The sequence below is a fragment of the Camellia sinensis genome, chromosome 2 (genome assembly GCF_055761805.1).
Source record: "Camellia sinensis isolate YWXY chromosome 2, ASM5576180v1, whole genome shotgun sequence".
Lineage (NCBI taxonomy): Eukaryota > Viridiplantae > Streptophyta > Magnoliopsida > Ericales > Theaceae > Camellia > Camellia sinensis.
Window position 1 is genome coordinate 23,189,517 of NC_138962.1, and position 27,842 is coordinate 23,217,358.

At 37.1% G+C, this 27,842-nt stretch overlaps 1 pseudogene across 1 annotated transcript in view; it reads left to right on the forward strand.

Moving 5' to 3' along the window:
• The first annotated feature begins 2,892 nt into the window (after positions 1 to 2,892).
• LOC114273109 (purple acid phosphatase 2-like) overlaps positions 2,893 to 27,842 on the forward strand; it is a 51,492-nt pseudogene continuing 26,542 nt past the window's right edge. Inside the window, exons 1-7 of the transcript XR_014355608.1 lie at positions 2,893 to 3,006; positions 3,577 to 3,782; positions 3,897 to 4,005; positions 4,765 to 5,006; positions 5,764 to 5,867; positions 6,445 to 6,620; positions 12,791 to 12,873. The product of XR_014355608.1 is annotated as a purple acid phosphatase 2-like (transcript). The remainder of the gene's footprint in view (positions 3,007 to 3,576; positions 3,783 to 3,896; positions 4,006 to 4,764; positions 5,007 to 5,763; positions 5,868 to 6,444; positions 6,621 to 12,790; positions 12,874 to 27,842) is intronic.

The window sequence follows — 27,842 nt, forward strand, 5'->3', positions numbered from 1 at the left end:
CTTTTGCAGAACCAGACCTCCGCTCGAGCTCCCAACCCTACGCTCGAGCGTACAACACTGCACAACAAATACTGGATGGGTGTATTCCCCGCTCGAGCGCCAACACCTCCGCTCGAGCGGACAGGCCAAAAATCTGGGCAACTAGTTTTGGTTTCTAAATTCAACCAACTTGAAACAAACCCACCCAACACATCCCATAACTCAAATATGAAGTAAAGAGGATGCAAACAAGATAATAGTCAACTACCAACATCCACGGACACATGTCCGAATCACTGTACAACAAGGGTAAACCCGGGATCGCTATAACAACGGTTGTTTAGCTCGGCTATCCCGTTTATTATTTTGTAGGTGTTGGTTGAAACTTGTGTTGGTGCTAGCCCGGTGCGCCTCAGGAACTCGCACATTAGAGGATTGACCGGGAAGCGAAGGCCGTCTTCGATAATGGAAAGCACAGTGAAAGGGCATTGGTCTAGTCTGCCCTAAGAGGTTGTGTCCTCGGCACCGAGCTCGAGATGTACGTCTGCGGGGACGCCGTATTCTTCTCAGAATGCGGCTAGTGCGACCGGTGTGTCAACCAGGAAGCGGTAACGCCCCATGTGAAGCCGAATGGTTTTAGCACGACTGTGTTGGTTTGGAAAACTTTCGTTTGATGGCTGCTTGGCCTTTGAGAGCCTCAGTGTTGGTGCTTGGTCCCCTTGGACTCTACAGTAAAAGGAAGTGTAAGTGTAAGTGGGAGCGCGGTCGGGCAAAACGAGCTCGACTTTAGCTCGGTCAGATGAAGTGCCAGGCCATCTCGGTTACAGAGGTAAACCCAGAAGCTCGGCCGCTCAAGCGGACCAGATATTAGCCCGGTCGAGCGGTCCAACACTCTGTTACCTCGGTTCCTACACGAGTTTGGCAAACTCGCAACTTGCTCAGTTTTGGTGTTTTTTGGGATCAAAAGAAGACCTGGAGCCCGGTCCGTCCCAGATCCTCGCGTGTTCATCACTGAAGTTGAAGAACAATAGAGAGAAAAGGGACAGAGGTGGTCTTTGGGGAGCTACGCCTTAAAATGTGAGTATCAAATGGAAAACAATGAAGAGATTCGAAGAACTTACCAGTTTGGGGGCGAAGGTCGAATATTCGAGCATGAAGACAGTCCAGGGCAAGAATGGTGTTTGATAGAGAGGATGGCACGTTGGGTCGTCTAGAATGGAAGAGAAACAATAAGAAAGAAATGTGAAGGCGCAAACGGCATGCTTATAGGAGAAAAAAGAACTGCCAAAATTCGAATGTGAAGAGGCGGCGGGGTTGGCTGTACGAGACCAATGAGCGAAGGACGTGTGTCCCTATTGACGGCGGCGTCAGTACTGAAGAGACAGGATGGCGAGTTGAGGCATCGACCGAGCAAGTCAAGAAACCAAGCGTGGGGATTAGCTTGGTCAACGTCTTGCGAATTTAAGTAGGGCGGAGAATCGACCCCGGTCGGATCATGTAATCCCAATCACGCTTGCACGGACGAAATTAAGGGGCAATTGAGAGGGAGATTTATAATGCGGCTTTGGACTGTGGTAGAAGCCGGGCAGAGAGAGGTCTGAGCATATTTGGGCCGAGCTAACGTTGGCCTGTCCAGAGTTAGTTTGCTCGGTCGAGACCCAGGTCCTATGTTTGGGCCGAGCTAACTTGGCCGAGGTGATTGTTTGCCGACCCTGGTTTCACGGTTCGCACATTTAGCTCGGCGAGAGAGGCCTTCTGAAGACCGGCCTAACCTTCCTGGAGTTCAGTCGTATCGGAATGCTACTAAGCTCGGTTGTGGTGGAGCTCGGCGAGTGGTACTGTCGGACTCGTTACGTAGCCCGGTCATATGAGTCTGAGGTGACGCCGCCGGGCTGCCCCCGTTCCTGGTAATGTTGTCTGGTGGTTTGAGTAGGTGGTGTTTAGTTAGATTTGCGCTGATGGAAGGTAGAGCAGCTCCACGTGTCAATAAGCGAATAGATGCAGAGGTGAGCGCAGAAAGTATATAAGCATAACTGCGCCCGCCATGCTGGGGATGGAACATCATTTGGTGAGAGAAACCTAAACATTCAACTATCTTCCTCTCTCTCTATCTCTGAGTGTGTGCTAACTTAACTGTCGGAGGAGTTTTTCGATAACACACCGCCGTTGCGTTCGCAGGTTGGTCGGATAAAAACGGAACTTGAACGAAAGAAGTACAGGCGTTGTCAAATATTCACTCTCCGTACAGATGACAAGAACATAATAGTATGAAAATAGTTTTATAGTATAATTTAATTAGAATGGTGACGGACCATGCTATATAAGCTGCCTAGAATTGACGGACAAAAAACAATTTTATAATCCTTTATATATCTCTTTAAACACGACAGCTCCAGACTCTAACAAATTGGCATCAAGTTGTTACGCCATCAATAAAATAAAAACGCACCTTTTACTTTATCACTTTTTTTCTTTTCATAATTTTTTTATATTATTTTTTTAAATCTATTAAAATCCAATTTATTGTACAAACTTTGGATATTCCCATTTTACATAAATAAGACATGTAAGAAATCAAAATCTTGTGTTCTACTCTGTCTCATATTTTTATTTCAAACTCTCTCGCTACCTATATGAATGTCAGAGAAATAAAACTTATGATCCGGTGATAGAGAGAGAGAGTTTGAAAGAGAAAGACAGAGAATTCACAACCAACAACAGTGTGGGTATTTATGTCTCTCTATAGCCTACATATATATATATATATATATAGAGGGAGGTGTGTAGGTTAAGGTGGTTTGGGGTAGGTGTGTGAAGGGTAAAGATGGGTGATAATAGGAGATTTTCTTGTTGGTCTTTTTTTTCTTGTTGTTGTTGTTATGGGTTTTGCATTGGATGAAACAGTGATGTGTAATGGAACTTGGAAGAACCACAAGTGCTTTCATTAGGATGATTCAGAAAAGTGTTGATGTGCCTTATGACAGCGATGTCTTCCGTGTGCCTTCTGGCTATAATGCGCCTCAACAGGTGAGCTTTCTTTCATTTTCTCTCTTTTTGCTTGGCCATGACAATTTGCTATATATCCCACCCCGCCTCACACGTGTTTTTTAGCCTGATAAGAAATTAAAAAGGGGATGAGATTTGCTTTTCTTTTTTTGTTTTCAACTTTTACCTTTCTATTTCTTAGTGTATTATTTTTCATCTCTTTCTCGTTAGAATAAAATTATCCTGACACCTTAGTACTATATGTAGTTTTTTTTTTTTTTTCTTTGAAATGTAAAAATCTTCTAGCAACTATTTAACCAATTCATAATAATGAGACTTTTCATCTTTGCATTCGTGGCAACTTCGATGGCGTTTAGCAATTGTTGGGATAGATAGTTAACCATGAAAAGTTCAAAAATCCTCGTAATTTTCATATGATTTTATTTTTGTGTAAAAACAAATTTAAAAATTTTAAAAATATTTTTTGATGTTTCTTGAAACAATGGGTTATTTTCAAAAAATTAAAATAATATAAAGTTGAAAACCATACCAAAGGAGAAGTTTTTAAGAGAAGAAAGAAATTGATATGTAGGTTATGTTATGTGTTTGAAGGTTCATATAACACAAGGAGATCATGTGGGGAAGGCAGTGATTGTCTCTTGGGTCACTGAAGATGAACCTGGCTCCAATGAAGTGCTCTCTATTGGAGTAGTGAAAACATTTATCACAAGAACAAGGCCAAGGGCACTGTAGGTAGATATAAATTCTACAACTATACTTCTGGTTACATCCATCACTGCACCCTCAAGAACTTTAGTGTGAGTTTCAACCATTTTATTTACTGTTTGTGATCTGTTTCAATGTGCAATTGAGCATAGTTTTTATAAGGCTTTGATGCAAAAGTCAAATTTTATCATGTTTTTTATGTGTAGTACAACTCAAAATACTACTATGAGGTTGGGATTGGACACACAAGGACTTTCTGGTTTATAACTCCTCCTGAAGTTGGGCCAGATGCCCCATATACTTTTGGTCTCATAGGTATAAACTATTATCCATTAGATTGGTTTTATGGTGATTTCTAAAATTTTGTGTTGGTTGGTCTAATTGTTTATTGGCAATGGCATTGGACCATTGGTGATTTACCTCATTGTAACACTCTAGGAGCTTATTTGAATGGAGTTTTACTTGTTTGACGAAATGTCTCGCTGAAATATTTGTTTCATAGGTTTGGGATGGGGAGGCGATGAGGGAGAGTATCACTGTCCAAGTTGGGGTTTGCGGTTGAGGTTGGGGAGAAGTGTGTCAGGCTGGGGGTGGGGGTGGGGAGAAGTGAAAATTGAATTTCCTCACACACTATGAAAACAATACACGTCATCTCATTGATCTAAAACTATAGGCCTCATATCTAAAAAGTGTATTGATCACACCTAAACTTGCGGGCTCCATAGTTTTGAACTAATCAAAATGTGTATTTTGTTCACACACCTTGTTGGTGTGTGACAAAATTGGGCTCGGGAGAAGTGCATTAGGGTAGGGGTGGGAACACCATCCCCCTAGCCAAAATCATGGTTTGCCATGGTTTGTGTAATTATCTTCTCTTGGTCCCACTTGGCAAGATACAGCTCAACCAAAAAGGGTGAGTGCGAGTGCCTCTGCTCGAGCCTTGTTTTATTAATTTAGTAAAGTCAAGCTTTGGTTCAGATTGAAGAACAGCAGAAGGATTTTATTACAGTTTTCAACCCTAATTCTTAAAGGGAAGGAAACAGGCAATAGCTCAATAGCAACATGAGAGATGAGCATTTTGTGCGGGGGATCTAGGGCAGACTTTCGATTCAAACCAGACACTCACCCATTATGAGCTAAGCCCATTGAAGGGGAGTGCGGTGTTGTTTGTGGGAGACCTTTCTTACGCAGATAACTATCCATTTCACAACAATGTAAGATGGGATACATGGGGAAGGTTCACCGAGAGAAGTGTAGCTTATCAACCTTGGATTTGGACTGCAGGGTATCATGAGCTTGATTTTGTTCCTGAACTTGTAAGCTTCATATAACCCATGTTTTGTTGTTTCAAGAAATGTGTTTTATATTGTTTCTCATTTGTGTATGGTCAAATTTGAGTTCATATGACTTTCATTGTTGAGGTGAATTCTAGCTTTTTCTTGATATTTTCTTGGCATAGTTCCTGTGATTTGTTGGGCAAACTTCTAAAAAAAATGTCTATTCATGTAATTTTTTTGTTCATTTATGTGCTCTATTTCGGTGTTTCTAGGCTTATTTGTCTTCCTTGGCTATCTCAAATTGCCTCCACAAACCAAAAAGATCAACAATTATTCAAATTTTGCAAATCTCAACTCCTAACATGAAGGATTCTCAGCTCCTAACAAGGAATTGCCTAGGTCATTTTGCTACACGTTCTAAACTGCATCCTGTTGGTTCAAATGTAAACTTGTTGAAATACCACAACAAAATCATTGCAAAGAAAAGAATGACAGATGATCCTGATTTTTTGCGTAGCTGCTGATCATGAAATCAATATTCCACCTTTGCATATCAAGAGAGCATAAATTGCCAGCTTCGAAACTAATCAAGTTTTGACCTCTATGAGATCAATAATGAAGCTTATAATGATCCACACAACAAACAAAATGCTAGTACTTTACTACCCTTCTCAGTTTCATTATGACTTTACCATGCTTTTAAAGCTTTATTGATATATGAATATTATCTGTTTGTACAAAATGTGAATGGGAGACATGAAATTATAATAACAGGGTAGTGGTGAAATCTGTGCAGGGTGAAACCGAACCATTTAAGCCTTATTCTCACAGATACCATGTCCCTTATAAGGCCTCCAATAGTACCTCTCCTTTTTGGTACTCAATCAAGAGAGCTTCAGCGTGCATCATTTGTCTTGTCTTCCTATTCAGCATATGGTAAGCCACATCACACTTCACATGCTGCTTTTATCTCATTTTCAAGTGATTTCAAAGTTCTTGACAATTTGTTGCGGCTGTTTGTTTTTATTTGGTTAAATTTAAATAACATGTTTGTTGTAGTTTAAGGAAAAATAATTTTTATTTCAGCTTATTTGAGGCCAACTAAAGTTCATTTAAAAAGCTAGCTAGGGGGTGGTGCTTAGTTTTCCGCGTATGTGGGAATTTTTTTTTTAATTGAAATTATACTTAAATATCTCACATTTTTCTTAAATACTATCAGCATGCCCCTATATAAACAACCCACCCTACCTATTTCTCTTCCACTCTTGAACCTTTATAGCTAGTAAGGACAAAAAGAACAATTACTCATAAAAAAAAAAACCACTTTACCAATTATTCGAACGAACAGTACTCTGCAACTTAAATGTACAATCCAACCAATGCGTCAAACATGTTAAAAAACTTTTACTCAAGGCTATAATCAATTGCACAGAACAGCTCATTATGTGATGTTCTACCAATATAAATTCTGGTATAGTCATTTTATAGTAACATCTACATATCCATCCTTTTCAGGGAAGTATACTCCTCAATACCAATGGCTTGCAGAGGAGCTACCAAAAGTGAATAGAAGTGAGACGCCGTGGTTGATTGTTCTTATGCATTCTCCATGGTATAACAGCAACAAGTATCATTATATGGAAGGGGAAACCATGAGACACTACAAGAATCTGCACTTTTAGCGACCACTTTCTGCGACCAATATAAAAGTTGGTAGCTAAAGTTACCTTTTGGCAACCAAATATTAATTGGTCGTGAATGATCATTATTTTTGGCGACCAAATATGAGTTGGTCGTAGAAGGTCATATTTTGGCGACCAAAAAATGAGTTGGTTGCAGAAAGTGGTATGCTTTTGGCGACCAACTACAAATTTGGTCGCGGAAGGTCACATTTTGGGGACCAAAAAATAAATTGGTCGTGGAAGATAAAAAATAAGTTGGTTGTGGAATTAGCGACCAAAATTTTAGTCGCCAAAAAAATATTTTCCCCGACCAAAAATATTTTAGTTGCCATATATTGAGTTTTGGCTACTAAAACAATTTAGTCGCCGAATAGAAAATAAAAAATTATTTTTTTTCTTTAGCGACCAAAAAATTGGTCGCCAAAAACTTATTTTCAGCAACAAAAAAAAAATAGTTGCCAAATTAGTACTTTTAGCAACTAATATTTTAGTCGTCGTTGATTGAGATTTGGCGACTAAAAAAGTTTGTCAGCGAAGGTACCTTTTCTGTGATTAACCTGCTCTTTTGGTTGCCAAAAATTTGGGAGGGAAATTTGAAATGTGGAGGTGGGAATTAAAAGCCCTGACTCCCAAGATCAAAAAAAAAAAAAAAAAAAATCAAAAGCCCTGATTCCCAAGATCAATCTATAGCCAATGTTTCTAATCATAAAGGAAGAACAAAGAACACCATTAGTGGCATGGGTTAGTGAGAGAAGCTCTTCCATTCTCTGGAATTCCTAAAATTCTAGGGTTTCAATAGCTCATTGATGTCGATGGAGTATCCACAGTTTACCAAAGGGGTTTCGTCTAAGGCTAAGGATGTAGTTAGGGATTCGAAATCACCAGTGTTATTTGGTTTGGGGCAAACTGAATCGGGTTTGAGATTAGAGCAAGGGGAATCGAAAATTTCCTTTGAGGAAGTTCCTTCGATTAGTGTTAACAGATTGACGATGAGGGGTGAAGGGAGTCTTAGCCCTAGTTCGAGGTCGTTCGCTGCTTCTATGGAGGGCCTTCGATTAGAAATTGTTACGATGGATGCTCTTGGTCCTGATGAGCGAGGTTCAACTAGAGGTAGGGTTTCAAATCGGGGTTCGGATGTGATAATTTCTTAGTCTCAGGCTATTGAGGACCTGCGGGCTAGGCTCAACACCATTTGTTTCAAATATGTTGGGGGTTTTAAGGGAGGATCTGGTACCCATTGAACTTGCTCAAGAGGAAATATCCACTCTTGCACTTCAGCGTTCAACCTGCTTCAGACTAAGTGGTCGGACATTGTTGAAATAAAAGGGGGAGAGGAGGTTGTTATTGATCGATTCAAGGACCTACCTGATAACCTGGTTGTGGCTAGGGCTAGAAATTTGGTGTCAAAGCTTGAGTGATGTGAGTCCACTCCATTATATTGTGTGAGAGGGTGAGTTTGTGGGTTGAGTGACTGCAGCACTTCTACTGTTTTCTCTCACAGTTTGCTCTTGCAGGTTCCTAGCTGGCCTAGTTCTTTAGGGATTGTGTATTTCAGATGGTGTGCATTCCTAACCTGAAATTTATTTAAATCGCAGCTTAACTCTAGTTTCTCCAAAATATACACTAAATAGATCTTGTTTTATGGTTTTTTTTGTTGTGGTTAGTTGAACTGTGCATGAACATGTAAAATACCACAAAATGCTTTTACACCAAACATTTTCCCATTGAACATCAGTGGGCACAGTGATTGGAATTCATGCTAATTTTACTCTATTTTCAGATTTCAAGTTAAAATCGCTTTTAATTATTAGTATTATTATTTTAAAATCAAACCTTTAGCTAAGATTCTAGATCTCACAAAATTGCATCATGTTACCTAGGCTTGCACTGTTCAACATCAGAAAATTTAGGACCCCATGTTAATGCAATTGCATTTTGACCTATGAAACACTCATGACATTCATTGATTTGAGGCAGCATGCTAGGTCAATTTTAAAACACATCCCAACACTCCACTTATGCAATATACTCAGGCAAAATATAGTTGTGTGAGTACAGAGCAATGATTGCACTGATGATGTCAATTTTCAATCAGCAACACTCCACTTATGTTGTGCTTGAGTCATGAATTTGGATAGGGATTTGAGGAGGGAAAAGAAAAGTAGTGGACAATGTGAAACAAAATTAGCTTATAATTAATTAATATTTTCCTTCCCATTTCCTTTGCCTCCCCAAATCCAAGATCTAAACACGGTCTTAATCTGTCCTAGGAACCAATTAACCACGGCTATGCTCTGTAGACTAAATCCCCAAGTTTTGTCTTTGGAAATTGCCGGGCATAATAAACCTCTAACAATCAAAATAAAAAAAAAATAAAAAGTAGTTAAAAGAAAACAAGAAAGAAAAGAACAAAAAGTTCTTGCTCCATCACTAGTTCATTAGGAGTATTTGCTCAGTTATGGCCTTTTAAGATAAGTAAATTACATTGTTGTCTTTGTCATCAGTGTCCTGATTCAAATGTGATTAACTTCCCTGTTTCATTAGCAGGGTTTGGTGGAAAATTTGAAGAAACATGCTTATAAAAATGTGAATAACTTGGTTCCACTTGATGAGGCATCAGCATTTGGTTCCACTTGAATTTTTCCATAATTGCTTTTGCTTAGTCTTACTTCTTGCATTAATCAAAATGGCTAAGGAAAATTATTACTCTTTTTTCTTTTTGTTGTGGTTTAAAATCAAGTTTGCCTTTATAGTTAAACTATAGGAAAAAAAGGAAATAAATAAAAAGCACTAGAATCTAGTGTCATATTCCCCAAATTGCTAAGAGTATTGAGGTTGGATTTACTCTTTAAAACATTAGTTTCATCTATTTGTTTCAATAACCCATGCTTTGCTATGTCATAAGCATGAGACACCATATTACATAAATTGTTTGTAGAGAGTGCTAAGTTGAAGTTGCTGCAAAGCGATAAATATTAAGCTGAAAATATGATATATGGGTTTAATAATGTATTTTCACTAAGTTGAAGTTTTGATCTTGTAGATTGGTCGATTGGTTATCTCAAATTAGTTTGGTTAATTGAAAATTGGGTTTAAGAGATAGCCTAAGTTTTTATCTTTTACATTGTTCGATTGATTAGGCTAATTAAAAATAGGGTTTAAGATGGCTTTTTTTTAATCTCTTTTGAAATAATGTTGCTCTGTTTTTATCTTTTAGATTATTTTATTGATTCTCACAGATTGGTTTGTTTAATTTAAAACAAAGGTTAAGAGATAGCTTTTCAATTTTTTGGTGTTTGGTTAAGTTCGATTTTAATAAGGAAAAGGCTTAAATTCTAGTGAAACTAATATTTTTATTCTTTTTAAAAAAAATAGTGTTTAATGTATACCTTTTTGGGTTTTCTTCTGTTTGATCTGGGAGTTCGATTTTATTTTCTTTTCACAAATTGATTCTGTGGTATTATTTCATAATGATCTGTTTTCTGTACTAGGATATACACACAGGTTTTTATATTATAAGTGAGATTATGGAGGTGGGGTGAGGATCTAGGAGATAGGGTTTGTTGCATAGTTCAGTTTGTCCAATCACACTGAGCATATATGCGCAAGTTCGAATTTTTTATTGAATTTCAAGACTTATTTTCATTTTGTATTGATTTCCTTTTTTTGTTTCTCTTCCCGGTTAGCAATTTCGTCAAAACTCAACTTTCCCAATTTATATATTATGTATGTATATGCACATCTGTGTACAATAATTTCTACTCATATTTCCTTAATCTTACATTGTATCAATAATAATTTGTATCTTTATGTTTTTCTTGTTTTTAAGAGTGAAGTGAATAATGCTGTTAATGTTTAGTTTTCTGGAAAAAGAAAAAAAAAACGAAATTAGTTTTTTTTTTAATTATAAAAATTGTCATTATGATAATGATGTTTCAATGTTATATTTCAACAGAGATGGCAATACAGAAGCAGGTTCTCCTCCTGCTCACATGGCACAAGTTGTAGCAAATGCCTTTGTGGAGCGCTATTACAAAGTGCTTCTTACTGAACCTAAATCTTTTTACAAATTTTATGAGGATTCAAGTATGCTAAGCTAGCCCGGCCCCGACGGAGAAATGACATCAGTGAAAACCATAGAAGTAAGTTTTTTGGGACAAAGTTTTTTGGGACAAAGGCCGTAATGGATTCTTAATGTACTACTTGGGTTTGTATATAACAGAATGGAAGAACAACACCTTCGGCTAGTAAAAACCCAACTTGATCAGTGACTTGCATGTACTCTTGTGTTTGGCCACTTCACATATTAATGTTAGCCATTTGCGGTTCTGTGCTTGCTTGCGTCTTTCTTGGAATTTAAGATTGTCCTATTTTGCATCTATCTCTACTCCCCGGTGGGTATACTCATTTTGGATTTGTTCTAATTATTAAACCTCTGTATATGGTGAAAATACATTCTGAACTCAATGATATATGGGAAGCACAGCGTCATGCCTCAGAGAGGCAACAAGAATCCCAATCTCCTTGAAAATATGAAAAGGTTGGTTTGTTGGTTGTTTAATATTGTCTCCTTAAACAGTCTAGTTTTTGTTAAATGATGCCTGATGTTTTATTTACAGTTGAGAAATTCATTTATTCATGGAGGACGTGAAACTTGTGAATCATTTGTGATCCCAATGATGACAATGATTATGATAATGGAGGCTTTGATTTTGGTCCATCTGATTTTGACATGCCAGAGAATGCATACGAGTATGAAGAAGTACTCTGCAGCCTGAAAAGGTTAGGCAGACCTCTAGTATATTCAGATATATTTATATCATAAAGTTGGCAATAACAAAATCGACATTTATGTTGCATTGCTCATTTGTTGATATTTATGCAGCATGATGATGGCGGTGTTTGTTTTGAAACCGATGAACATGAAGATCCAAGTTCTCAAGCCAGCCTAGAAGATCTTTGTTGATCTACCTAGTAAGATTAGATTTCTCTGACATGTGATGTGATGAAAATTGATTGTTTTATTGCATAATTTGTATATTACCTTTTGTTCGATTATTGTGAGAGAAATTTCTTATCTTTTCTGATTCTTGGTTAATTTCAAAAACATTTATACATAATTTACATCATTTTGTATTAGTTGAGGGCATTAATATTACCAAATGAATCGAGTTTAGAATAATTGAATACATTGTTCCGCCTATTTTCTAAAACTTATGCTTTTGGGACAGTTGGTGATGGAAAAATTTGAGAGAGCTGAAATGCTTCCAAGTGGCTATTTCATTCGGCCATGCAAAGGTGGAGGGTCAATTATCCATAAAGTTGATATGTTAGTTTGGATCAGCTGCCGAGCAAGTTGATATGTTAAATCATTAAAGAAGGTGAAAGGCTTCAAGTTTTGTGTCATGTTGGACTTCAAAGAGGATAAAGCTTTTGAGAAGACATGCTTACTAAATTTAATTTGACTTGAATATGTCTTGTGCTGCACTACAGTTACATATTTTCATCTTTATTTTAAATGGAATTCAATTATTGTTTGATGATTTAGTGAAGTTACAAGAAAGGAAATTTGTTAATTATTGTTCCTAAGCTTTTTCTTTTTTAAATGTTATTGTTCCTTAATTGTGGTTGGGTTGAATGAATTTTGTTCTATATTGGATTGAATGTTTATAAACAAAACTTGATTGTTCTAAAAAAAAAAAAAAGATTTGGCGACTAAAAAATTGGTCGGCAAATTCTACACTTTTGCGACTAAAATCATTGGTCGGCAATTTCGTACCTTTTGGCGACTAAATTGTTAGTCGGTGATTCCTCAACTTTTGGCGACTAATCTGTTTGGTCGTGGAATGTGACAATTGGTAACTAAGATATTTGGTCGGGAAAATATCACTTTTCGCGACTAAAGTGTTTTAGCGACAAAATGAATTAGTCGCAGTAATGATATGTTTAGCGACCAAAAATTTAGTCGGCAAATCTAACTTTTCTTGACCAACAAAAATTTTGGTCGCGAATTACTTTTGCCGACCCTCAATTGGCGACTAAAGTAGTGACCAAAAAAATTGGTCGCGGATTACTTTTGCTGACTAAAAATGGGCTTTTAGTGACCAATTTTTTGGTCGGCAAAGGTGTTATTTCTTGTAGTGAGAGTGATGTTTGAGCCATGGTTTGTACACTACAAAGTTGATGTTGTCTTTGCCAGTCATGTTCATGCTTATGAATGATCTGTAAGTGCCCAAATCTTTGTACAAATCCAAGATTCAAACACAGTCCTAGTGTTCTGCAAGATTGATTAAAGCCTGTGGGTGAGAGGTGTGGTTAGAGGTGGTTTGGGAAGATGGCGGGCACTCCAATGGCCTGAGATCACCGGAGGTGGAGATGAGGAGGTCAAAGCAAGCTTGGAGAGGGAGAGGCTGGCAGTGATAGACCTTGAACACTAATGTAGAATGTGAGAATGAATGTTTGAGTGTGAGACTTAGTGTGTTAGAATTATGAAGTTGTGTTGTTGTTTTGCTGCATATACGATACGTTATATAGGCCACAAGAGTATTGAAGCCCAAGCAAACTGTTGGACATGTGGCTCGTTCTTCTTAACTCTGCCAGAAGTGATATGAGCCCTTCTATCGTCTATGGTTTGACAGCAAGCGAAGAGCAACGTTTCATGGCAGGCGGAAAGTAACGTTTCATATATGCATCGGATGACATGAATGTAAGGTCGTTGTTGCCTCTTCTCCAAGCCTGGTCAAGATGGAGTTATCTTAGCAAGAAGACAACCATCTCGATGATCCCATGACCTTAGCTACCAGTCCAATATCCTCTGATGATCCTGAGTAGTAGTGCCTGGGTCCTACTCCCAACCCAGGCATCTAAGTAGGTGAATGGGCTAGGGCCCACCTCAGTGTTCAGGAGAGCCAGGGGCTCGCTTCTAAGCAACCAAGTAAGAGAATGGGCTGCAAGCCTATCTCAATGTTTAGGAAAGGGGCTCGCTTCCAAGCGACCAAGTAGGAGAATATGCCGCGAGCCTATCTCAATGTTTAGGAGAGCCAGCGTTTATCAGTCCAAGTCCAAGTCTAAGTCCAAGTGAATCGGGGGCTAATTATATTGTTGTTTGGTCTTGGAGTGAGGTATGAAGGACCATGGGCCCTGTGGGGCCATGGTGCTGCCTGTTGTAGGGCTTTTCATATTTAGATATACTTGGGCTTGTATGTATGCTCCGATTTTGGTAATGTAGCACCCGTAGGGCTTGCCGCGTATTGATCCTAATACAAGTACCTACAATAATGCCCCATTGTACAGATGCTCTTATAGCTAATGAGAGTATTTGTGCATGACTCTGTTAAAAAGTTTTGAAAATATTAGCTCATGCAATTCAGATAGAGTCATCTAAAATTAGGCTTTTGATACAATGGGGGGATTTGGATTGCTCATGGAGAGTTTACATTTTAAGTTTCATCTGGTGCGAGTCGATCGGATGATGATGTGGGTTTGTTGGGCGATGACTTGATTCCACAGAATCTTCACCACTTCACAGGAGATTTCTGCTTCATTCCATAGATATCAAATTTCATCCATCACCTTTTCCATGCCGCTAGGAGAGAGGCTACGACCCTGGTGTTAGGATAACCCATGATTTGGCTTATGAACTGGGCCTTGCTTCCCTTTTTTTTTTTTTTCGTGTTTGTGATCATGATGAGGTGGAAGCGTTCGCTAGAATGTAGGTGCATGTAGTGTTAGAGGAAGTTAAGACAAGCGATGCCCTCAGTGTTAAAAAAGAGGATGTTAAGCTGGGTGTTGCAACGAGTGGTTGGCAGGGTCCTGCTGGGAGCACTATCTTCTCCTAGGTTGAGGCTTACAAAGTCTTCTATGTCCCATCCAAGTCCCGAATCTTCATTTGGGTTTTTCGACGGGGCTAACATGATGAAAATGTAGTGGTCCAAATCCTTTTCTTTCGATCTTTGAGAGAGGATGTTGATTTGGATACTCTCGAAATGTGGAATCAGCACATGCCTTACTTGACAAGTGGATCCCTGGAGACTAAAGTTGCCTTCTTGGTTTGGCATTAACCAAGTGGGAAATGGCTGTATCGTGTGGCTATTGGGCAATGTTAACTACTTGTACCATCCCTTTATTTTGCTCTGAAGTTCCTCAGGTACCTCCAGGACAGCATATGAGGATGTTGGGTGTTAAACCCAAGGGGATTCCAATAAACTCTCTTGGAACTGCTATGGGGACATGGCAAGCATTCTTTGAAAGAACTCGCACACTAGATGGCGGTGTGTGGGATTGGAGCTCGAAGCTCCAGAGTGAGAGTTGGGAATGTTGTAATTTAAACCTCTGGAGTTTGGAGCCTCGTTGTTCACTAGCCGCCAAATAGTATTATCTCTGCGCTTTTGTCTTCTGGAAGCCATCTTTTAAGTGAATGGTTTATTGAAGTTGAGAATGGAGTGTTAGTGATTGAGTATGAAGTTGTTTTTGTTTATGTTGTGTTGTGTTTGCTCTCTTATAAAGGGATTGCACCGAAAAAAAGGGGGTGAATTTACTAACTTTTGCAGCTTTGCGTTGGGAAAGAGCGAGCTATGGAGAGGACAACTCACCAATTGAAGTTATAGGTTTAGAGTAGACGATGAATAGCTACTGATTTGGAGTTGCTCATAGTAGCTTGTGATAGCTTGTGTAGTCAGTTTAGAGTAGACCATTAACAAAGTGACTTTTTGGAGAGTTTAAGGTTTTTGTAGTTAGTTTTTAATGTTTTTAACTAGCAAAGAGAATTTTTGATTAGTTTAAGGATTTTTCCTTGGGAAGGTATGTTGGATTTTTTTGGTTTTTATAAGCTTATTTTGGGTTATCTTTGAGCTCAAATTTGAATGAGACCCACACGTTTTTTGGGATGGGTCTAAAGAGGTGACGTGTTACTTGTCGTATGGCAAGTCACACGGTGAAGACGGTTCATCAAAACCATTTATAAGTGAATAAGAAGTTGACATCGGTTTCGGGTTCGTAGAATGGACAATTGAAGAAGTAAAATGTGGGTTTCCTTGAAATGGTTATCCTACATTGGAAACTTAAGAGAACTTATGTGTGTATATAAGTTCTAGGTGGTAACACTTGGGTTGGGCCCCAAGGGGTACCCAAAGTTTGTAGAAGAAAGGAGTTATAGACAAATTGAACCTTGGCTCAAACCACCACACACACGCGTATGTCGCTGCTGTCGTTCGTCTGATCAACTGGCCGAGTCGTGCCGTGCCCAGCACAGGTGTGGGTTGTGGATCAGGTCAGTTCTAATATTAATTCTTTGGACAAAAATTTATTTAAATCTTTTTTGTACCAAATTTGAATTCAAATTTTCTGTCCATAATTGTGCCTCTTCTAGTCTGAAATTCCCAATAGATAAACTGTCTTTTAACATATTTAAAACTACTAGAAACTACCAACAGTTATACAGATTCAAACTGCTGCAGATCTGTTCAAATTTGAATTGTATCTGTTTATTCAAATGTCATACCTGTTCGGTTCAAAACTGCATCTGTTCAGACAGATCTGTTTGGTAACTAATCTGCTATAAATACCAGGCCTTTCCAGCTGATTTCTACATCCTAAAAAATATGAAATTCTCTTGGTTCCCTCCCGATTTTGCTTATTTGAATAAATTCTCTTCATACTAGTTTTTAGGAAAAATTAAGAGAGTAGAGAACACAAGTTTTTATTCGCCGTACAAATTGTTTGGAGTGTTACTACAATTTGTGTAGATCATTGTATCCTGAGAGATAGACACCATTAGTCCATAAGTACCGTAGCGGGGTGAATCTATCTTAAGGACAGAGTGTCACATACTCGATTTGATCTTTTTGTACTTTTACATTTCGTTAAAATAAATTCTGTAAGTAATTTATTTTTTATTTGTTTGATTTGTTTCAAGTTATTTATTTTACACAGAAGATTGTTCCAACAGGGTACAACCTCAGTATGTGTGTATATATACTTTTTTTATTTTTTTTTCAAGCTCCTCGTTCCGCTTGAACGTTGCATTTTTGCCACAAAGAACCTATACTCCATATAAATTCAAAAAAGGTTGTATATATTCTGGGTAACTTGTTCAGGCTATTCGAATATGGAGCTTGCTTTTTTGTAGAAATATATAGTCTGTATACATATATATATATATATATATATTTTGATTATCAGATAAGAGCTCTGTATTTTCTGGTTGGTTGCTTTGTCTGCTCCTTTTATCCATTGTAAAGAAGGGTGTTTTATTGACTTGGTAAAAAAAATGTGTTTGGCAATCATAGGGTGTTGTTGTACTATTCTTTTAAGTGTGGGTCTAAGTGTTCCACAGTCTCTCAATCCAAGTTGAGTTCTGGGTTCCTTTAAAATCTCTCACTCTAAGTTGAATTCTGGGTTTCTTCATAATCTCTCCTTTGTTGGTTCTGGGTTGATAGAGAGAGAAAGAAAAGAAAAAGGGGGTGCCGACAACCGTGAGAGAAGGGAAAAAGGTTTTCATGACCCAAACCCGCCCCTATAGGTTTAGCGTTGTAACCGGCCAGTAATCCGTGATTACCAAAGGCTTGTTTAACAATAATGACAATAATACAATATATAGGGGTTGGTGGAAGCTAATCAATAATAATATACATCGTCCAATGAGCTGTGAGGACCTGAATGAAAATAAACTTTCATATACATAGTTATATACACGAACACTTATGTCCATAAAGCTCATATATACAAGACAAAACACAATGTAGGGAATTAAATCCCATTATCAAAAACAATATTAACAAAAGTCATAAAACATTCATTTCACTTGACCAATATCAAAGGGGTGAATTTGAACCACCCAAAAAGTCTTGACACATGTTGGTTCGGAACCTCGCGGTGAGGCACTACAGCTAGCTTGACAAAACAAGGGTTTGGGTCAACGCCACTAGCTTTGATCCGGTGCTCGATCACCTACACATATATAATAAATAGTGAGCTAGAGCCCAATGAATAACAGATGTGTAAAGAGGTTAAGAATGATGTCTTTACAGTCTTTGAAACAATCGATTAGCATTAGAACATTTTCAATCAATATCATTTGTCAATTAATCATTCAATTCGATCCATCATATTCATATAGGTCATACGTGGTACATCCAATAGCAACAATACACTAGGTCTTAAAAGACCGAACAATCAATTGATGGCCATCATACAATAACAATAGTTCCAAGATTTGGAACTGTCAAAGATCTTTGTAACAATAACGATGTCAATAACAATAACAATCACAATACACTATGGATGTCACGAATACAGTTCAAAATAGGATCATCATTCAATCGATAAAAAGTATCATTTCAGAAAGCAATACGATTTATCAATATGAAAATAAATACGATTGAACATATCTTTATAACATTGTTACTCACAGTGGGCTTCTTGATACACGTACTATTGGTTCGGCGTTTGACCTAAACAATTAAAGTCAATCACAACACAATTACAATCACACTCTTACAATTATATTCAATGCGATTGTTCGATCTCTATTCATTTTCTCTCATTTGATTCTAATTTTTCATTCGGTTATTCCTATTTATTTTTCTTCCATTCTTTTTAAATATGGATGACTAGTATTAGGAATAAATTAGATTATTAACCTCTAATTAAAATATGTTTAAACGTATTAACCAAACTAATTAAATATAAATAATCTAATCATATACCAACCCTTATTAAGTTCACTAATTACACAATCAAACCTTAATTAGGCTCATACACATTAAATTACAATTATTCAGTCATGTTTAAATTACTGAATCAAAAACTCATAAATATGTACATTTTTGCAATTTCGCCTCCATTTTCAAGCAAATCAAGACCCAAGTAATTAATCTTCACATTTATTTCCATAATCTTAAGCCTAACTCAAATTCAATTGAATTTAATTAATTCGCAATTAAAGCTTAATTTGATTACATCTAATTTTACGAACCTAAATCAGATTTTTAATTGAATTCTTATAAGGCTCTAAATATCAAATTAAATTCATTCTTCCATTTTTGAAACTCAATTTCATGAAACATCCATTTTCTTGAACCCAAGCTCTAATTCATGTTCAATCTCTTCTCAAACTCCATGAATCATGTTTGAAAATAAGTTTAGAAAACGATTGTTTTGTTCATGGATTCTTGAAAACATGACATGCATGTAAGGATCATGCAAACTAATAGGTGTTTGAACTAAAATTATGCCATGCATGTTGAGTTTTAAGCATGTATTCTTCTAATTCCTCATTTTATAATTATATAGACCCAACTCTAATATTTACTCCATGAATTGAAATGTTTAAGCTTAGAACTTGCATCCTTAAGCTTAAAATCCTCAACTTTCATGGAAAATTACTTCATTTTGTGAATCCATGCAAGAGAATGAATGTATGTTCATGAATCTTTAAAAATCTTGACATGCATGTATACATTTTCCATTTATATCAACATCTCTTACAATCAAGTTTAATTCACCTCATCAAGTATATATTCTTCTTAAATAATCTAGAATTCCATAAATATGAATGTGATTCTTCAAATTGATGAGATACAAACAAGGAATTCTTACCTAGAGTTAGAGAATTGAGTTGAATTCCTACTTTTCCTTCAATTTTCTTCTCTCTTTGGGTGTTCTTTTCTTCACTTTTTTTTTCTTCTCTTCCTTCTCTATGTTGAGTTGTCTCACCAAGTCTTTACTCCCTCTCTCTTTACGTGTATAGTTTAAGGCTACCCAACAAGATCCACCAAGTCTATTTTCTATATTCTTTGATGAGTAAAAAGCATTGGACTCAAATTAATTAGACTAAAAAAATTAATTAAAATCAATTTGACTCAAATTAAATTAATTTTATCATCTTATAATCTTAATTACACTAAATTAAAATATACTAAGGTGAATTAGGCTCTAATTCTTATCCAATTATTTAATTCTAACTTGTTAAAATTAGCGAATCAGACATGTTTAATTTTCATTCTAACCTATCTGTTCAAACAATACAATTCAATAAATCTCAAAACAATCAATAACACTTAACCACATAATTAACATGTAGGAACATAATTAATAGTTCCAATTGAGGCTCAATTCAATCACTCAATCACACACAATTTCAGTAAACTAAATCAATTTTCAATTAAAATTTTCAAATGGCTCTAAAAATTCCCATAAGCCCATCCATGTACTCAATTTCAATTTGTGCACCTAATAAGATTGTCGATTTCAGTTTCAAAATTGTAACCGTAACAGACAATTTTCCAATTTGCACAGATGTGCACAAATTAAATTTTTAGTTCAATTAACATTAACACATAATTAATTAATTAATTAATTAAAGTCATGATTAACAAGTCTGAGTCGTCACAAAGGTCGAGCTAGGGTGGTTGTTAACAATTGGGTTTTTTGGATCAAAGAAGGGGATCAAATATCAACGTCACGAAGGGAGAAGAGAGGCGCGTTGTTAGAGAGAGAAAGGAGGGAAGAAAGGTGCCGGCGAGTTGTGGTGGTCGTCATTAGTGAGTCGTAAGGGTTCTGCGAAGGGCGACAGAAGAGGGCTGATCTTTTCATCCGTTGGATTCACTTAAGCTAGGGTTTCAAAGGGTCCTTGTTGTGGGTGAAGCTTGAGAAGGAGAGCCGAAGGATTGCGTAATCGGAGGCCAATTTGTATAGGTATGTTTGCAATCTTAGTTTAAATGAATTATATATATATATATATATATGGTTCTATTTTGACGAGTAATAAAAATAGAAGTAGATTGTGGATGTAGAGCCTAAACAAAATGGTGAGCCAAGCGTTAGTCAAAAATTTGATGGGGCAATTTGAAGGGTTTTACAATAAAATATGGAGAGCCAAAGGGTCGGAGAGTTTTTTTTTTAAAAAAATAAATAAAAGTAAAATAGATTGGAAAGCTGTATGGTTAGGGAATAATAATAAAATAGTAGAATAAAATATTAGAGAGTTATGAAATCGGAGATCTACACTTAAGCAAATTTTATGAGAAAATTGAGAGCTATGAGAGGAGAGCTCAAATCTGAAGAGTTGTAAAAATGGAGAGATGACCCAAAAAAAAAAAAAAAAAAGTTGCGAGTTATATAAAAAGCGTTAAGGCGAGGGACTCCAAAAAATTTTGTGAATTACAAAAATGAGGTGAGGGAGGCTCGAAATTTTTTTTGTAGGTTATGTAACAAAAAATTGAAACGAGGGAAGCCCAAAAAAAGAATTTTCAAATGCGACAAGCGAGGTAGAAAATCTTTTGTAGGTTATGTTATGTAACAAAAAATTGAAACGAGGGAAGCCCCAAAAAAGAATTTCATGACTTATATATATAAAAAAAAAAATGAGGGGAGGGAGGCTAGAAATTTTTTTGTAGGTTATGTAACAAAAAATTGAAGCGAGGGAAGCCCCAATTTTCGTGAATCATATATAAAAAAAAATGAGGCGAGGGGGGTTAGAAAATTTTTTGTAGGTTATGTAACAAAAAATTGAGGCAAGGGAAGCCCAAAAAAGAATTTTCGTGAATTATATATATATAAAAATGAGGCGAGGGGGGCTAGCAAAATTTTAGTAGGTTATGTAACAAAAAATTGAAGCGAGGGAACCCTAGAAAAGAATTTTCGTGAATTTTATATATAAAAAAATGAGGCGAGGGGGACTAGAAATTTTTTTGTGGGTTATGTAACAAAAAATTGAAGTGAGGGAAGCCCAAAAAAGAATTTTTGTGAATTATATATATATATATATATATAAGATGCTAGGGGGGTTACAAAAAATTTTGTATGTTATGTAACAAAAAAATTGAAGCGAGGGAAGCCCCAGAAAATAATTTTTGTGAATTATATATATAAAAAAATGAGGCAAGAGGGACTATAAATTTTTTTGTAGGTTATGTAACAAAAAATTAAAGCGACGGAAGCCTAAAAAAGAATTTCCGTGAATTATATATATAAAAAAAATGAGGCGAGGGGGGCTAGAAATTTTTTTGTAGGTTATGTAACAAAAAATTGAAGCGAGGGAAGTCCCAGAAATTTTTTTCGTTAATTATATATATAAAAAAATTAGGCGAGGGAAGCTAGAAATTTTTTTGTAGGTTATGTAACAAAAAATTGAACCTAGAGAAGCCCAGAAAAGAATTTTTGTGAATTATATATAAATAAAAAAAATGAGGCGAGGGGGGTTAGAAAAAATTTTGTAGGTTATGTAACAAAAAATTGAAGTGAGGGAAGCCCAGAAAAGAATTTGTGTGAATTATATATAAAAAAAAATGAGGCGAGGGGGGTTAGAAAAAATTTTGTAGGTTATGTAACAAAAAATTGAAGTGAGGGAAGCCCAAAAAAGAATTTTCGTGAATTATATATATAAAAAAATGAGGCGAGGGGGGCTAGAAAATTTTTTGTAGGTTATGTAACAAAAAATTGAAGCTAGGGAAGCCCAAATTGTTTTTTTGTGAATTATATATTAAAAAAAATGAGGTGAGGGGGACTAGAATTTTTTTTGTAGGTTATGTAACAAAAAATTGAAGCAAGGGAAGCCCTAGGGAAGAATTTCATGAATTAGGGAATTGAACTGAGGGGAACCACAAGGGAAATTAGGATTGGTGCGAGGGTGAGGGGAAATTGCGAGGGAAAGGTTGCTTCATGCGAGGAAAGGAGACCTATCTCAAAATAGGATCAAGTGTGCGAAGGGAAAGTGTGAGGGAAGCTGGGATTGGTGTGAGGGGTGAGGAGAAATTGCAAGGGAAAGGTGGCTTCATGCGAGGGAAGGAGACCTATCCCAAAATAGGATCAAGTGTGCGAGGAGAAGGTGCGAGGGAAATTAGGGGTGAGGGGGCTGCTTCGAGTCAAATTTTTTTTTTATTATATTTATTTAAGTGTTGAACTCCTCCTTGGTTGATTTTTGTAGAATTGATTCCTTGCTACCCAAAGTGCCTTATTCACTAATGGTGAACTAATTGAAAATTTTTTTGGGCCGAATTTGTGTATTGGGCACTATGGCTTTTTTTTTTTTTTTAATTTTTTTTTTTTTCGGTGAAAAAGGTTAGCGAGGGAGAATGGTGAAAAGAAAGGCAACAATGAGGGAGAAAGGTTAGAAAATCAGTGAGGGAAAGAAACGTACTTGTACGAAGGCGAGAGAGAGGGGATCAAATACGAGGGACCCAAACAGTGTTAGGAGTTGAGTGGGGAACAAAGGGGTATTTGCGAGGTGTACCGCTGCGAGGAGGGGGATCAAGTATGCTGCGGGGGAAGCTGGGATTGGTGCAAGCAATTTTTTTTTTTTTTTTTAAGTGTTGAACTCCTTCTTGTAGAGTTGATTCTTTGCTACCTAGCGTGCCGTTTTCACTAATTGTGAACTAATTGAATTTTTTATTTTATTTTATTAAATTGTACCTCAAAGGTGAATGTTATTTCTGATTTGTAAGTCTTGTGTTGATGCAGGCGAGGCAAGGTTTTGTGATATGGCTAAAGTGAAAGGGGGAAGTGTTGTTTCCCGTCGTGGCGTGCAACAATCGCTAGCGGGTTCTTCTAGCATTTCCAAGTCGAAAGTGGCTAAATCTAAGAAAAGTCTTTTTAATGCCAAGAAGGATACGGATCCCCCAAGTGTCCCTCTAGTGAATTATTGGTGTAGGGCGCCTTTCTTTGGTGGAATGGACGTATTTTGGGTGACGGTGGAATTATTTGATGATAATGGCGAGGGCCCAACTGATTTGCTTCTTGGTGGGGTTGAGCTAGAGAAAGGGGCTACGGCTTTTGTTCCTCCAGAATCTATTGTGCATTTTCATGTGGAGAGGGGCACTTACCCTTATTCTTTTCTTGCTTTTGAGATTATACAGAGCCCAAAGATAACTTTGATGTCTAGAGTGCAGCCATCTTTCGCCATTCCTCATATTGTGAGGTGCTTGCTGGAGCTAAAATTGTTACTACTATTTCTCAATGTATGCGGATTAGAGGGGAGCCATCCTGGCTGGAGTTCGCACTGTCACATTAGAGTTTGAGCTCTCACACTTTTATTGTGCAGTGGGGCGAGACAACCCCTACTTTGGAGGATATAGCTATTTTGATGGGGTTAAAGCACCTTGGATCAGCGAATCCTAGCGCAGGAAGCTTGTCCCTTAGCCAGATGGCTATTGTTGCGAGGTTGGAGGAGGCTGTGGCACTGGCAGGGAAGTTGTTAAGTTGTTATCAGAATAAAGTGTTAGTTACACCTCGATCATGAAACGACCGAAAAACACTTTGGGGGGATGGCTTCATTGTTGGTTTCGAGATCTCAGTCATCAGGTCCAAGGAAACGTAGAGGATGGATTTATAGGTCTAGGGATGGAAGGGGAAAAGTGGGGGAGTGTTGAACATTTAGCTGCTTTCATTACTTATTAGCTGTCATGGTACGTCTTGATGGGTAGGCCTCTGGACGGTATTTGTCATGAGCTCTTTCATTTTGTTGCGATTCTTGCCTCCGGCCGTCCGATTCTGTAACACCCCAAAAATGCAAATTATAATTATTTGAATTATCCATGTGTTAATTGCGAATTATATGATTTAATTTGTGTATATTTGTCCAAATTGGAAAATTGTTTGTTGAGAATACAACTTTGGAATTGAAATTAACGACCTTACTAGGTTCAGAAATTGAAATTGAGTACATGGATGGGCTTATGGGAATTTTTAGAGCCATTTGGGACGTTTAATTGAAAATTGATTTTGTCTGATTCACAAATTTTAACAAGTTAGAATTAAATAATTGGATAGGAATTAGAGCTTGATTCACATTAGCAAAATTAAAATTAGGTTTAATTAAGTCATAAATGATGGAGATTAATTTAATTGGAGTGAAGTTGATTTAATCAATTTATTAACCTAATTAATTTAGGTCTAATGTATATATAAGAAAAGAGTTAGTGTACCATCATCAATTGAATGTAGGAGAGTAGTGTAGTGGGTTTTCTTGCACCTTGTTAGTCATACACGTAGAGAGAGAGAGAGAGAGGGAGAGAGAGGGGGAAAGATTTGGAGAATTCAACAAAGCGAAGGGATAAAAGAAAAGGGAGAGGAAAAACATCGAAGAAAACAACTAACTCTTCTTAATTCATTAATTTGAGGTAAGAGTTTTATTCAAATTTCTTGAAATTGAACTTCTCACACTCATCATCTTCTAAGACAAAGGGTTAATTAGAATGAATTCTTGGTTAATTGGGAGCTTTAATGTTAGAATTGAAAAATTAGACCATGCAAGCTAAGTTAGAAAGGAATTGAAGGAATTTGGCCTTAAATTCGACATGCATGGCATGAAATTATGACATTATTGTTTACACCTACATTTTCTTGCATAATCTTTATGAAATCTACAAGTTTTAAAGAGCTTTCATCATAAAGTTTAGAATTTGAACATTTGAAACACATGGTTCATGTTTTATAAATTCTTGGAGTCTTTGATCAACTAATTGGAAGAAATAATTCAAGTTTTGGGCATGCATGATTTTATTTGGTTCATACTCATCACTTCTTGTATGGATTTTCAACTTGAAGGGAAATTCCATGGGATTTGGAGCTTTATAGCTCAAGGATGCAAGTGTAAGACCTTTTATGTTAACTTAAAGAACTTGAGCATTGCATGGTAATGGAGCCTTGTTTTGATCTTGTGATTTTTGGTTGAAGTAAGAAATCATGAATTCAAAGTTTGTTTGTAGAGTTTTTGGCCTTGGCATGCTTGGAAATGAAGTTGGTTTTGCAAATTGTAAGCTCCAAAACTGGGCAGAATTTCGGATAGTAATTCAACCCAGACCACTCGAGCGACTTGGGCCGTCGCTCGAGCGGCCAACCTTCATGAGCTCAGGGGTGTAATCTACTTGAACCGCTCGTACGGCCAAGGCCCCCGCACGAGCGTCCAACAGGGCAGTCTTGGTTTTGTGTTTCGTTCCACTTTTTCATTTTGCGGGCCTCCGTTTGCATGATTTTAAAGTGTTTTTCATATGCGTTTGCATCTCATGAATATAAATGAAATGAAAGAACGAAAAGTTGGAACCAAATTAATGAACAACGAATAGAAATAATTGAACGACCAAGTAACGGATAACTGAGTAAAGTTAAGAATCAACTAAACGACTCGATGTCGATGTGTATTGAGAAATTATGCTATGAATATTTGTGTTTGTAAGACAAGACTTGAAGACCGAACAACGGGTATTGGAAGGCTACTGTGAGTAACATTTCTGTAAAGATATGTTGATATGAATTATGTTTTAACTATTACCGTTAAGTGATAAGTTCTAAAATGCTATTTTGATCATATGAACGAATGTCCTATTTGCAAGTATATTATGGTATCCACAGATAGTCCCAAGTCATGGGGGATGGCATATAAATGCGAGTCCATGACACATGATTGATTACGAAATCTCGTTAGCCACTTCATCGTGGTGATATGTCTTTAATCGGTATCCGGAATCGATTACTCTAGTCGAAAGACGATATGTGATATGTTCTGTGAGATGTACCATTACGTTATGTTCTGATATGAGACTGTTATGATTGATTATGATATGATTTGTTTTACGGATATTCTATTTGGAATTCGTTCACTAACCCCTTTACTTTAATGTTATTCACTAGGCTTTAGCTCACTGTTTTTATATATATGTATAGGTGAGCATTCTGGATGGCAAGCCTGGAAGGGGTCTATGGCTGAGTTACAGTTTTGAAGCCTATCGAGTTGATTTGTGTGCCTCTGAGTTGGGGCTAGGCCTGGAAGGTTGTTGTCAAGCTTTTGATTGTGAAGTAAACTTTCGTTATGTGCATACGTTATGTATAAATGTTAAGTTACAAGTTATGTACTGAATGTGGGTAAATTAACGTTTTTGCATGTAAATATTTGTTCATATAGATGCACAACTCATTGGACTATTGGTATATTTTTGAATATTGCTTCCGCAAGCCCCAATTATTTTTATTGCACATGAAGGCCTTTGGTAATCCAAGGATTACTGGCCGGTTACGATGACAAAATTTTAGGGACGGGTTTGGGTTGTGATAGATTCTATTGGCTTCTTTATTTCTGGGTGGGCTATATAAGAGGTTAGATATGTATTAGGAGGGTGTTGATCGTTCCAAAGGTCAGTATGATGTTACTAGCTTCCTTTTTACTACTTTTCTGTAATTATTTTTGTATGAGAGATTTTCTAGCTTGGTCCCTATGCCAAGGGTATTTTCCATTAAAGAAAGTGAGCCGCGTTCTGCTAGGTGGGTTGAGGGATGTGTACATGGGAGTTTGGCCAGCATTTTTGATTTTGAGGACAAGTTTGCTGCTCGTCCTTATGTCATACTAGTTTGTGGAGTATCTTCTACCATTGCCTACTGCCCAGATGATTGCGAGCTTGTTCTTGAACCAGGTGTGTCTTATTTGGGGGATACAGATTCAGTGATGGTTCTTAGCACCATTTCTTGGTATTTACCTTATTTTGTGGATGGCATATACGGTGTGGCAGCTTATAATCCTTTAGGGATTGCTCGACAATTTGGTTTAGACCAAGGAGTTACTCAACATCTTCCTTTCCCTGTGCCTTCTGCGGCTGATTGTATGCAATTGTATGTGTACTCTTTTCTTTTAGAAGAATTATAGCGTCGGGGTCGAGTTGTGCTAGCAAATAAGGATAAAATTGGCGGAACTACCCCTAGTTGGAGGAAGTATTGGAGATGCAATCTTACATCATTTTGGGATTTCTTAAGTAGCGATCTTGCGCCCGTCCATGTAAAGCTCATCCCGTTTGACGACTCTGAGTTGTGTATGGCTTACGGAGAGCGAGGCTTGTTAACTACAGATAGAGGGAGCTTAACTCATTAGCTCACCTATCTAAGGCGGCTATTGTTTTAGAGCAAGCCCAGATAGTTTCTCCTGACCGTCCATCTTGTGCCAAGCGTAAAAGGCCACCCCCTGTTTCTATTCTTGTTCTAGTGCCTAGGAGAGTATCTCTGAAGGTCGAAGGTATAGATCTGCTTACTAAAACCAGGGTTACTCACCATGTGAGAGGTCGCTCAAGTGACACCACCGATTCATCTTAGGTAAACTCACGTTTCGCATTTTGAAATTATTTACGTGTCTGTATGTAACAACCCCAATCCCTGATTAACGTTAATCTATGATTAACTATGCTTGATTAGTAATTAAGGGGAAATTCTGAAT